The 11,154-nt window shown below is 43.6% G+C and overlaps 1 long non-coding RNA gene across 1 annotated transcript; it reads right to left on the bottom strand.

Annotated features, from left to right (window-relative positions):
* Positions 1–541: 541 nt before the first annotated feature.
* On the bottom strand, positions 542–9,162 carry LOC148163243 (uncharacterized). Its single transcript, XR_015769183.1, has 3 exons — positions 9,112–9,162; positions 2,827–3,073; positions 542–662 (listed from the first exon to the last, which is right to left on the bottom strand). It is a non-coding gene; the product is annotated as an uncharacterized LOC148163243 (long non-coding RNA).
* Positions 9,163–11,154: the final 1,992 nt, after the last annotated feature.

Raw genomic sequence — 11,154 nt, 5'->3', positions numbered from 1 at the left:
ATTGTTCTAACCGTTTAAGCCAGTGCAATAAGAAAAGAAAAAGAAGTCTACACAATGGGGACAGGAATGGTAAAAATACAACTCTTTATTTACTGATGTCTGTGTAGAAAATCTTGACAGTTTAGAAAAACGTTTCTAGATTTAATATGCAAACTTAGAAAAGTCAAGATACAAAAGTCAGTTATATTTCTATATTCTAGCAACAAACAAATAGAAATTGAATTTCAAAAACAACAGCATTCAGAATAGCACCCCCAAAACATAAATCATTTAGGGACAAATTTAACAAGATACATGTAAGAAACCCACATGTTGAAACCTATAAAACATGACTGAGGGAAAGAAATAAGACCCAGATAAATGAAAGAAGATCTAAATGAAAGAAGATCTAAATGCTCTTGGGTCAAAAGGACTTGTATTCAGAATATTATTATTATTATTATTTTAGAATTTTAGTTTTCTTTTCTTTTCTTTTTTAAGATGTTATTTATTTATTTGTCAGAGAGAGACAGCAAGAGAGGGAACACAAGCAGGGGGAGAGGGAGAGGGAGAAGCAGGCTTCCCGCTGAGCAGGGAGCCCGATGCGGGGCTTGATCCCAGGACCCTGGGATCATGACGGGAGACGAAGGCAGACGCTCAACCGACTGAGCCACCCAGGCATCCTGTATTCAGAATATTAAAAGAACTACTAAAATTCAATACAAATAAACAACTTAATTTAAAAATAAGCAAAAGCATTGAACAAACGTTTCAAAAAGAAGTCTGCAGATGACCAGAAAGCAGAAAAAAGACATTCAACATCTCAGGCATCAGGAAAAAGGAAAATGCAAATGAAAGCCACAGTGATATATCACAACATAACTGTCATTAGGATAACTAAAATTTAACTAAAACTAAATTAAGACTGAAAATATCAAATGTTAGAAAAAGTGTGGCGCCAACTGGAACTCTAACACCTTGGGGAAAGCATATAAAATATGCAATCACAATGGAAAATGATTTGACAATTTCTTAAAAAGTTAAGTGTATGACCCAAAGATTATATTCTCCTCCTAGTTACTTATGAGAGAGAGAGAGAGAGAGAGAGAGAGAGAAAGCCTGTGTTCATCGAAAAATCTAGTACACAAATGCTTACAGAAGTTTACTTTCAAGAGCCAAAAACAAGGAGCAACCCAAATGTCCATCAGTGAGTGAATGGATAACCAACTCGTGGAAAACCCACACTATGAAATACTACGCAGCAATAAAAAGGACTATTGATTTGGGTCCAAAAACATTAGGATGAACAAATGGAGCCAGACACAAAATGAATACACACTGTATAACTTCATTTACATGATGTGGGGGGACATCATCAAAGAGATATGACAGCCCGGCCACCTGGTGGCTCAGTTGTTGGGCGTCTGCCTTCGGCTCAGGTCATGATCCCAGAGTCCTCGGATCGAGTCCCACATCAGGCTCCCTGCTCGGTGGGAAGTCTGCTTCTCCCTCTCCCACTCCCCCTGCTTGTGTTCCCTCTCTCGCTGTGTCTGTCTCTGTCAAATAAATAAATACAATCTTTAAAAAAAAAAAAAAAGACATGACTGCCAAATGACCTGTGAGCTGGACCCTGGCAATCGGAGGCTCCTCACCCCCTCCTGTCCTTGGGATGTGGGTTCTGCTTGTCTTTCCTGCTCCCACAGACGGCTCCAAAGATACAGATTTGAGATAATGATGTGGTGTTGAAAACACCTGCACAGTATACTGAGGACAGGGCCTCTTGATAAACTTCTAAGATGTGGAGGGCAGCTGAGGGGACCCATTTGTCTTGGTGCCACCCAAGACAAGCCTCACAGGTAAATTCCCTTTGCTTAGTAAAACTGCCACCTACCAACCTGGACTGGCCCGCCCCTTTCTTCCATCTCTCCCTGCCTCCCGAGTATAGGGCCCATTTCAGATTACAGCTGGGAAGCTCCCGGGAGGGTTGAGGACCAACATACAAAGCTCAAGTAATTTAAGATTAATCTAATCTGTAGTGACATAAAGTAAATTGGTCATTGCCTACAGCCAGGTGTATGGGACTGGGATTAACTGGGGAGGGACATGAGGGAACCAGAACTTTTAGTGGTGACAGAAATGGTTTACATCTAGACCGTGGCGGTGGTCATGTGGGTGTGCATGTTCATCAAAATTGATCAAATGCTTTATTATATGTAAATCATATGTAAACTGTAACTCAAAAAATGATTTTATTTTTATTTATTTGAAACAGAGAGAGCATGTGCACAAGCAGAGGTGGGGTGGAGGAGGGGCAGAGGGAGAGAGAGAAGCGGGCGTGGGGCTCAGTCCCAAGACCCTGGGATCATGACCTGAGCCGAAGGCAGACGCTTAACCGACTGAGCCCCCCAGACGCCCCTAGAAACCCTTTTAAGATGAGCACATCAAAGAATGCTGAATCATAAAACAAACTCAAATAGTAACAGTAAGCGAAAATATAAAATTAGAAACTGTACATATACTGTAATTATAACTTTATAAATATAGCAAGGGGAAAGCAGCAGACATATGCAGTGTAGTAATGTGGGTTGGTTTTTTAATTTTCTGAAATCTATAAATTTCTGAGCTATTATTTGTGAAATGAAGATGACGCTAAAATAAAACCAAAGCCAAAACCAAAACAAAAGCTAAGGATAGAAACAAAAAAAGAGAACCAATAAAAAAAGAAGTAACTGGCATGTAACAAATACCTGTTTTCCTCCTTTAACCTTCCCATAGAAGAGAAAAAAGATGTGTCTAATCTTTGAGGAAAAGGCATGTAATTTTGATAAAAATCAAAACTCAACTCACCTGAAACTTGGTCATTTTCTCCTGGTGCTTCTGGGAGAGGGCAGAGTCCTGGGAAGGCAGAACTGGCAAAGAAAGAAGCCATGAGACGTAGGCCCTGCCCAGATGGCTGCTCTGTGTGCATTGTAAACAAATCTGTGCCTCAAAACTGTCACCTACAAAAGTGAGTAATAGTGCTTCCCTCATGGGATTGTTGTGAGGGTCAACATGTGAGTAGAGGAAGAAATTCTTATAGCTGATTCCCCTGCAGCTGCAAAAAAAAAAGCAGGTGATATAACAAAATTATTATATATATGTATATAAATATATAAATTTATAATCATCCATTTGTCTTTGCAAATGTCTTCTGCCATCATTTCCAGTAAAGGAGTCTTTTATAAGACCTCCAGATTTCAGAGCCTGTACAATTCTTTCCTTCTATCTATTTATCCATCTATTATTTAAGTAAACTCTACCCGCAATGTGGGGCTTGAACTCACAACCCTGAGATCAGGAGTCGCACACTGCACCGACTGAGCCAGCCAGACGCCCCTTACAATTCTTAGTCTTAAGAAATTCACCTTAGGGGCACGTGGGTGGCTCAGTTGTTTAGCGTCTGCCTTGGGCTCAGGTCATGATCCCAGGGTCCTGGGATCCATCCCCGCATCAGGCTCCCTGCTCCGCGGGAAGCCTGCTTCTCCCTCTCCCACTCCCCCTGCCTGTGTCCCCTCTCTCACTGTGTCTCTGTCTGTCAGATAAATAAATAAAATCTTTAAAAAAAAAAAGAAAGAAAGAAATTCACCTTTATCTCTGAAAAGCCCATAATTCTGATTGGCTATATTACTTAATAATCTGTTGTCCTGAAATGATGTTTAATTGACATCAGTGTCTGGTTTTGTAGGAGGTATGAATGCTTGAGTTTTCCTCACGCAGCTAGAAGAGTCTCAGTGGTACCTGCCCCTCTCCTATGTGCACCGTAGTAAGGAAAAACTAATTAAAATTAGGACTTCTAGATGTTTTCATTTGAAATAAAAACTCGACAGTCTCTCATTTAAATGAATAGTGTTGCTCTGGGGATTACGTGAGCAAGTCGAGCAAAACTGCCCAAGCAAATCCAGAGACAGAAAGTGAATTAGTGGTTGCAAGGGGCTAAGAGAGCAGGGAGTGAGGGCTGATAGCTAAGGGGTGTGGGGTTTCTTCTGGGGGCGATGAAAATGTTCTGGAACTAGATAGTGGTCGTGGTCACACAACCTTGTGAATATACTTTAAAAGGGTAAATGGTATGATATGTGAAATACACCTGACGTTCAAAAAACAGCAAAAAAAGAAAAAAGCCTTGGCTCAGTGCCTGGCACATTATATAAACTCTCAGTAAGTGATGATATGATGATTACTGCTCCCATGTAATGGATGAGGAGGCGGGGGATTCACAAGATTAAGTTACTGAAGGTCCCAGAGCTTGTGAGAGACGACGATGGACCTGAATCCAACTTTGACTCCAGAGCTCGTGTTTCTATATGGTCTCTGCGTTTCTAACCACAAACATGAAGAGGACGTAGGAAGGCTGTCCCTTGGGATGAGAGAAAGGGGAGCCCCAGGGCACAGGTCTGCTGAAAGTGATCTGCTGGGAGATACTGGAGCCAGTTAGTCAGGATTCTACCATCGACTCTTCTGACTTGCTAGCTCTTTGTGCCTCTTTCTACATCTATAAGATAGGGTCGTAACAGTGTCTAGCGTCTAGAGGTGTCAGGAGGTTTCCATGAACACAACACACACAAATAAGCGTCCAATATGCGGCATCCACTCATGTTCGTGGCTCTTCCTACTTCAGACAGAAGGACTCGAGTAGAGGGGCGCCTGGGTGGCTCAGTTGGTTCAGCTTCTGCCTTCAGCTCAGGTCATGATCTTAGGGTCCTGGGATCGAGCCCCGCATAGGGCTCCTTCCTCAGCCGGAAGCCCACTTCTTCCTCTCCCTCTACCCCTCCCTTCCACTTGTGTTCTCTCTCTCTCTCTCAAATAAATAAATAAAATCTTAAAAAAAAAAAAAAAAGAAGTACTTGAGTAGAGATGAAAGCAATGGATCCACTTCTCAAAGCCTGGACGGAATCTCAGTTCGTAACACCAATTCTGTTGTGCTGGCCCTCTTTCTGCCTCCCCCTACTGCTCTGCTCAGTAACAGGGTTTTGCAAGGAGACCTGACATTTCACAGTGTTTAGTGGGAAAAAGGAAGTGAGGTCTGGGGTCCCTGGCTCGGCTCTCCACTTCTGGACTCCGAGAAGCCTTCCATCACCGGGGAGCAACCAAGGGGATAATTAGTGGTTAAGCATCTGTTTTGCCTATGAGATAATTAACACACCTTTTTCTCCCCAGCACCCAGAATATACTGAGTACTCAAAACACAAGGAATCAAAAAATGATTGAAAAAACACTCCATCATATAAAGATATATATTTATATGTACACACACACACACACACACACACACACACACACACACATATACATATATATAAATGACCAAATGAACAGTTCATAAAGACACATCCTGTATTATATTAGCTGAAAGCCTCATTACTACTCACCAAGCACATTCATTCATACATTCAACGAATACTTATTGAGCATCTGCTACGTGCCAGGCACAATTCCATATATTAAAGACACAGCAGTGAACAAAGTCTCTGCTCTCGTGAAGCTGATATCATAGTTGAGAAGACAGATAATTCACTAACCAATAGATATGTGTATTATGATTGATACTGTTAAGAAAAACATGGAGGGGGTGGGGCGGGGGGAGGGGCGATGGGGAGGTGCTATGGTAAGACCTGATGGTTTTATTTTATTTTAAAGATTTTATTTATTTATTTGACAGACAGAGACACAGTGAGAGAGGGAACACAAGTAGGGGGAGCGGGAAAGGGAGCCCGATGCGGGGCTCGATCCCAGGACCCTGGGATCATGACCTGAGCCGAAGGCAGACGCTTAACGACCGAGCCACCCAGGTGCCCAAGACCTGATGGTTTTAGTTCAGTGCTGTAGTTACTGGCTGAGTGATTTTCTGGAGACGACTTATCTTCTTGTATCTCATCTGTAACATGGGGAAAATAACAAGGTTCTTTTGACAAATAAATGAGTTAATACATAAAAAACACTGGAAACTCTGCCTGACTCATAATAAGCTCCCAATAATTGCTAGTTATTCTTTTCACCACCTTCATTATTATGACGTGGTGATAAATCCAGAGATGATGCGTTAGTCCTGGTCTGTTTCTAAGAAAGTTTGTTTTAGGACATGGAAGTATTATCAGTAAATGTCTATCAATTTTTGAATACTCTGAAAAAGCTGTGGCTTCTGTATATAGCCACAGAGTGAGATAAAGGACAAAAATTTCTATATGGATCATTTTTACTGTTTTGTCACTTAATTTGTCTTCAGGAAACCATGAGCAATTAAATTCCAAAGGCACAAACTAAATTTGTCATGTTCTTTTCTTTAATTGCAACTCTTTTTTTTTTAAAGATTTTATTTACTTATTTGAGAGAGAGAGAAAGAGAACACACAGAGGGATGGGGGAGCGGGAGAGAGAATCCCAAGCCGACTCCACACCGAGCTCAGAGCCTGACGCAGGGCTCAATCTCACGACCCTGAGATCATGACTTGAGCCGAAATCAAGAGCTGGATGATTAACCAACTGAGCCACCCAGGTGCCCCTCTTTAACTCTAAGTCTTACAGGGCTCCTAGCTTTCTCACTAACCACCATTTTCCTAATCACCACATAAAAACTTTGGAATTGTTTATGTCCTCTCTCCCTCGACCTCCATATATTTATGATAATCTAGTATAAATCCTCTTGCCTCAATGTCCAGTTTTTTTTTTTTTTTTGCATTAAAATATTCAAGGGCGCCTGGGTGGCTCAGTCGTTAGCGTCTGCCTTCGGCTCAGGTCATGATCCCAGGGTCCTGGGATCAAGCCCCACATCGGGCTCCCTGCTCAGCGGGAAGCCTGCTTCTCCCTCTCCCGCTCCCTCTGCTTGTGTTCCCTCTCTCGCTGTGTCTCTCTGTCAAATAAATAAATAAAATCTTAAAAAAATAAAATAAATAAAATATTCAAGCAAAAAGAAAGGGATGGACAAAAGATGGACAAAACTTAGACTAACAGTTGAAGGTTGATGAAGGTTGATGGATGTGAGAATTCATTATAGCATTGTCTGTACCTGTGTGTGAAAATGTTCACAATCACAAGTTACCAAATATAAAAATACTACAAGTATGATACAACTCCTGAGAAGCATAGAAAAATGCATATACACAGAAGTAACTAAAAAGAAATACATTAGCACGTTTACAGCTGTTTCTACATCCTGGGATTATGGATCATTTTTGGCCTTCATCTATTTCTCTACTTCTCTATGATAAGCACAAACTACCACCATAAACAGAAAACAGAGTGTCATAGAAAATAAGAAAGTAATTAAATGAGCATAGCTTTCAGGTCTTCTAAGGTCCCAAATTATTACCAAATGGCCTCCCTCCTTTAGACGTAGGGATTACTGTAGAGGCTGTGTTTTGGCAACAGGCTTGAGCAATGGAACCTTGAGCAAGGCAAAAGGGCCCACAGTGACCACCGAGCTAGTGCAAAGAGACTCATTAAGTGACCCACTCAAAATGGCCATAGTCCCTAACTAACCAGTGGGCTACTTACAACCAGGCACAGTGCCTAAGATTACCAGAAAAGGGAAAATTCCATACATCTCCATACTTCCTCATTCAGCCCTAAAACTGTGGCCCCTCACCACTGCCGAGAGGCAAACAGTCTCTCCTTTGCTGCCCTGCCTGCTCCTCTCTTGCAGTGTATTCGATAAACTTCTATCTCCTCTGTTCTGCCTTCGATGAATTCTTTCACCCCTGAGCTGCCAGCCCCCACCCAACTGGGATGCCCCATAATTACCACTGTAGGGCTGAAAAAGTGTATGGCATAGGGTCAAGAACCCAGACTGCCTGTGCTCAAATTCCCAATTCTGTCTCTTCCCTGTTGTTGGACTTTGGGAAAATAAATAACTTAAGTTCTTCACCTATCAACGATGTCATCTGTAAAATACAGATAATCACAGTATCTTTGTGTGTTAGGAAGATTAAGTTAATTAATACATATAAAGCTAGCTATCTGGCACTCAACATGTTACCAAATTGTTATTACTCATTCTTCAACACAGGTCTCATCTAACTCCCATTTATTCCATAAACATTTGAACATGTGCCCAGTAGAAAAATATCTGCTTAGGAGTGAGTGAAGAAATCTGTTCCCCACTTGAGAGCAGAAATGGCACAGCAGGGAGCGTTGGGTGGATCAGTCGGTTAAGCACCTGCCTTCTAAGCATCTGCCTTCCGCTCAGGTCATGATCTCAGAGTCCAGGAACCGAGCCCCCCACGAGCTCCCTGCCCAGTGGGGAGTCTTCTCCCTTTGCCCCTCCCCCCGCTCATGCTCTCTCTCAAATAAATAAGATCATATAAAAAAGAAAGAAATGGCACATCATGTTCAATTCTCAAACGGTGGGACACTGTTACCAGCAGGAGGCAGGGGGTCACTCCCTCCTCCTCTCTGCACCCTCTGAGAACTCGGGGGCGGAGAAGGGAAAAGAGGCTGGGAGATACCACAATTTTTCCCCCCTCTGGTCCAGAATAAATCGCGGTGGACAATCCCAGGCACCAGCTGGGGTGAGACCAATCCTTCCTTTAAAAAAGAGGGGTGTGGTCATGGGGAGTCAGGAGGAATCCTAAACAGCCCTGATTCCCACGGGGACTCAGAGAAGGGCCAGCGACACTGCAGCTGCAGCTCTGAACCCATCCCGGGCTCACAGAAGTTTTCAGGGACTGAGAGCTTCTCGGAAAGAAAACGCAGATTGGTAACAACCGGCCACTGTTCCCGTGCCAGGATCGCTTCCAAGCATCTTTACGCTTCAACGTAAACCTCACTACACGTCTCCTATGGAGGAACTACCCTTAATTCCACTTTACGCAGGAGAAACGGAGAAATTAAGCAAGTCTACGAACGTATCGCTAGAAGGCGGCAGAGCGTGTAGAAGTGGGGAAGGCCAGGGGAACCGAGGTCGCGACCCCCGCCCTCCCCCAAGTCAGGGACGCGCGACCCGCCCTAAAACCAAGGTGACGCCCCCCCCCCCCGCCTCCCCTGCTCTCCGAGGCTTCTATTCCCTGAGAGCGAGGAAGGCACCTGCAGGTCCCACGCCCAAGCGAGCTGGGCAGAGACGCAGGGGCTCAGCCTGACTCACGTCCCAGAAGGTACCACTGACCGCGGCTTTGCCCTCCCGCAGCGCAAGCGCCTGGACCGGTCGCAGCTCCGGGACCACGCTTCCCAGAATCCCTAGCGGCACAAGGGCTTATAGCGCCTCCGCGCGGTAGCGGAAGTGGCTCTGACTGCCCGGCTCTGGCGGACTACATTTCCCAGAATCCTCAGCAAGGTTCCGCTTACTCTAGGTTGCCACTTCTTTCCCTGTTAAACGTAAGAACTGTTGCCGTTCAGTGCGTTCTCGGGTGATATTAGCGTTTGTTTTCTGACTTTTGGTTTTGGCTCAGGTCCCGATCTCAGGGCCTTGAGATCAAGCCCAGCATGAGCTTCTGCACTCAGTAGAGTCCGTTTAGGACTGTCCTCCCTCTCCCTCTGCCCCTCCTCCCCCCACTGTGGGTGCGCGCTCTCTCTAAAATAAATGTCTTTTTTTTTTAAAGGGCCAGACCATAAATGTTTTAGGCTTTGCGGTCCAAATTCTTTGCTTCCTCATTTTTTTTTTATACTTTTTTTCCTCCTTAAAATTCTTTACAGGTGAAATTCCTCCTTTCAGGCCATACAAAAATAGGATAGAGGCTGGATTTGGCCAACAACCTATAGTTTACCGTTCCCTGGCTTAGAATTTCATGAATACATAGTAATAATTTTATCTATTGAAGATAATAGCTAATACTGTACAGCTTACTATATATATGCCAGGCATAAAGTTTCAACCCTCACAACAGAAGAGATATTATCATCCACACCGAACACATAAGGAAACTGAGGAACAGAGAGGTTAAGCATCTTGTTTGCAGTTACTCAACTGGCAAATGGCTGAACTGAACTAGTTCCAGAGGCTGCTTTTTAATTACAATAGACCACTTTGTAAATAATATTCTTGTTTGGTCTAACTGCAGTTTCTCCTAAAATACTTTACTTCTCTCAAGAAGTAATGGAGGGATGCAGTCCTTGATGTCCTGAGAATTGTCAAACTCACTCTGAGAAGTATAGGGGGAAATGGGAGGTGAATAGCAGATGGTGTAATGCAGGGCTGGTCAATGGCCAGAACTGCTCCCCAACCTGCCCTTCACAAGGTAGCATTCCTTCACATTAGCTGTACTAGTATCGGCAAGGAATCACTATCTGGTGGGTTCTCATTTGGATATGCCTATCTTTGGATTTATTTTTCTATTGGGTACTTTTTTTTAAGATTTTATTTTTTTATTTGAGAGAGAATGAGAGAGAGAGAGAGCACGAGAGGGAAGAGGGTCAGAGGGAGAAGCGGACTCCCCGTCCAGCAGGGAGCCTGATGTGGGACTCGATCCCAGGACTCCAGGATCACGACCTGAGCCGAAGGCAGTCGCTTAACCAACTGAGTCACCCAGGCGCCCCTCTACTGGGTACTTTTCTTCATGGTCCTGTGAGAGAGTCAATGCCCTGAGAACGGGAAAAGTTATGGTGGAAAGACTATGCCATTCAAATCACCTCTGGCACTTGTCCAATCCCCCATTCTTTTTCCATGAATAGAACCCCCAAGTTGTAGCTGGGTGCATGTTTACACTCTCCAGTAAAAAAGTGGATGATGCTGGGAGCCAAATTTTTTATTCTTGGAGAACAAAGATGCAATTTATAATGGGGGAAGGCTAGAAAGAACACTATGATGTCAAATTAATAATTGGTGGTAGAGGGGTGCCTGGGTGGCTCCAGTCAGCTAAGTGTCCGACTCTTGATTTCAGCTCAGGTCATGATCTCAGGGTTGTGAGATCGAGCCTCACATTGGGCTCCATGCTCAGCGTGGAGTTTGCTTGAGATTCTCTTTCTCCCTCTGCCTCTCCCCCCACTCGTGCTCTCTAAATAAAATCTTTTAAAAAATTGGTGGTATAAGTATAAACTCATGATTCATTCTACCTATGTATCTCCCTACCCACCGCCCTATCTATTTATCATCTCCATCCCCTCAGTAACATATCTATCTCCCATGTCTTGATTTCTAAAAACCATTCCCTACTGTGAAGAACAGACACTCATATACATGCAAAGACTCAAACATGTTAACTGGTGAATCTGA

The sequence above is a fragment of the Eumetopias jubatus genome, unplaced genomic scaffold (genome assembly GCF_037043125.1).
Source record: "Eumetopias jubatus isolate StellerSeaLion01/CBP00866 unplaced genomic scaffold, mEumJub1_p1.0 scaffold_10, whole genome shotgun sequence".
Lineage (NCBI taxonomy): Eukaryota > Metazoa > Chordata > Mammalia > Carnivora > Otariidae > Eumetopias > Eumetopias jubatus.
This window is presented reverse-complemented; position numbering and strand designations above follow the sequence as displayed.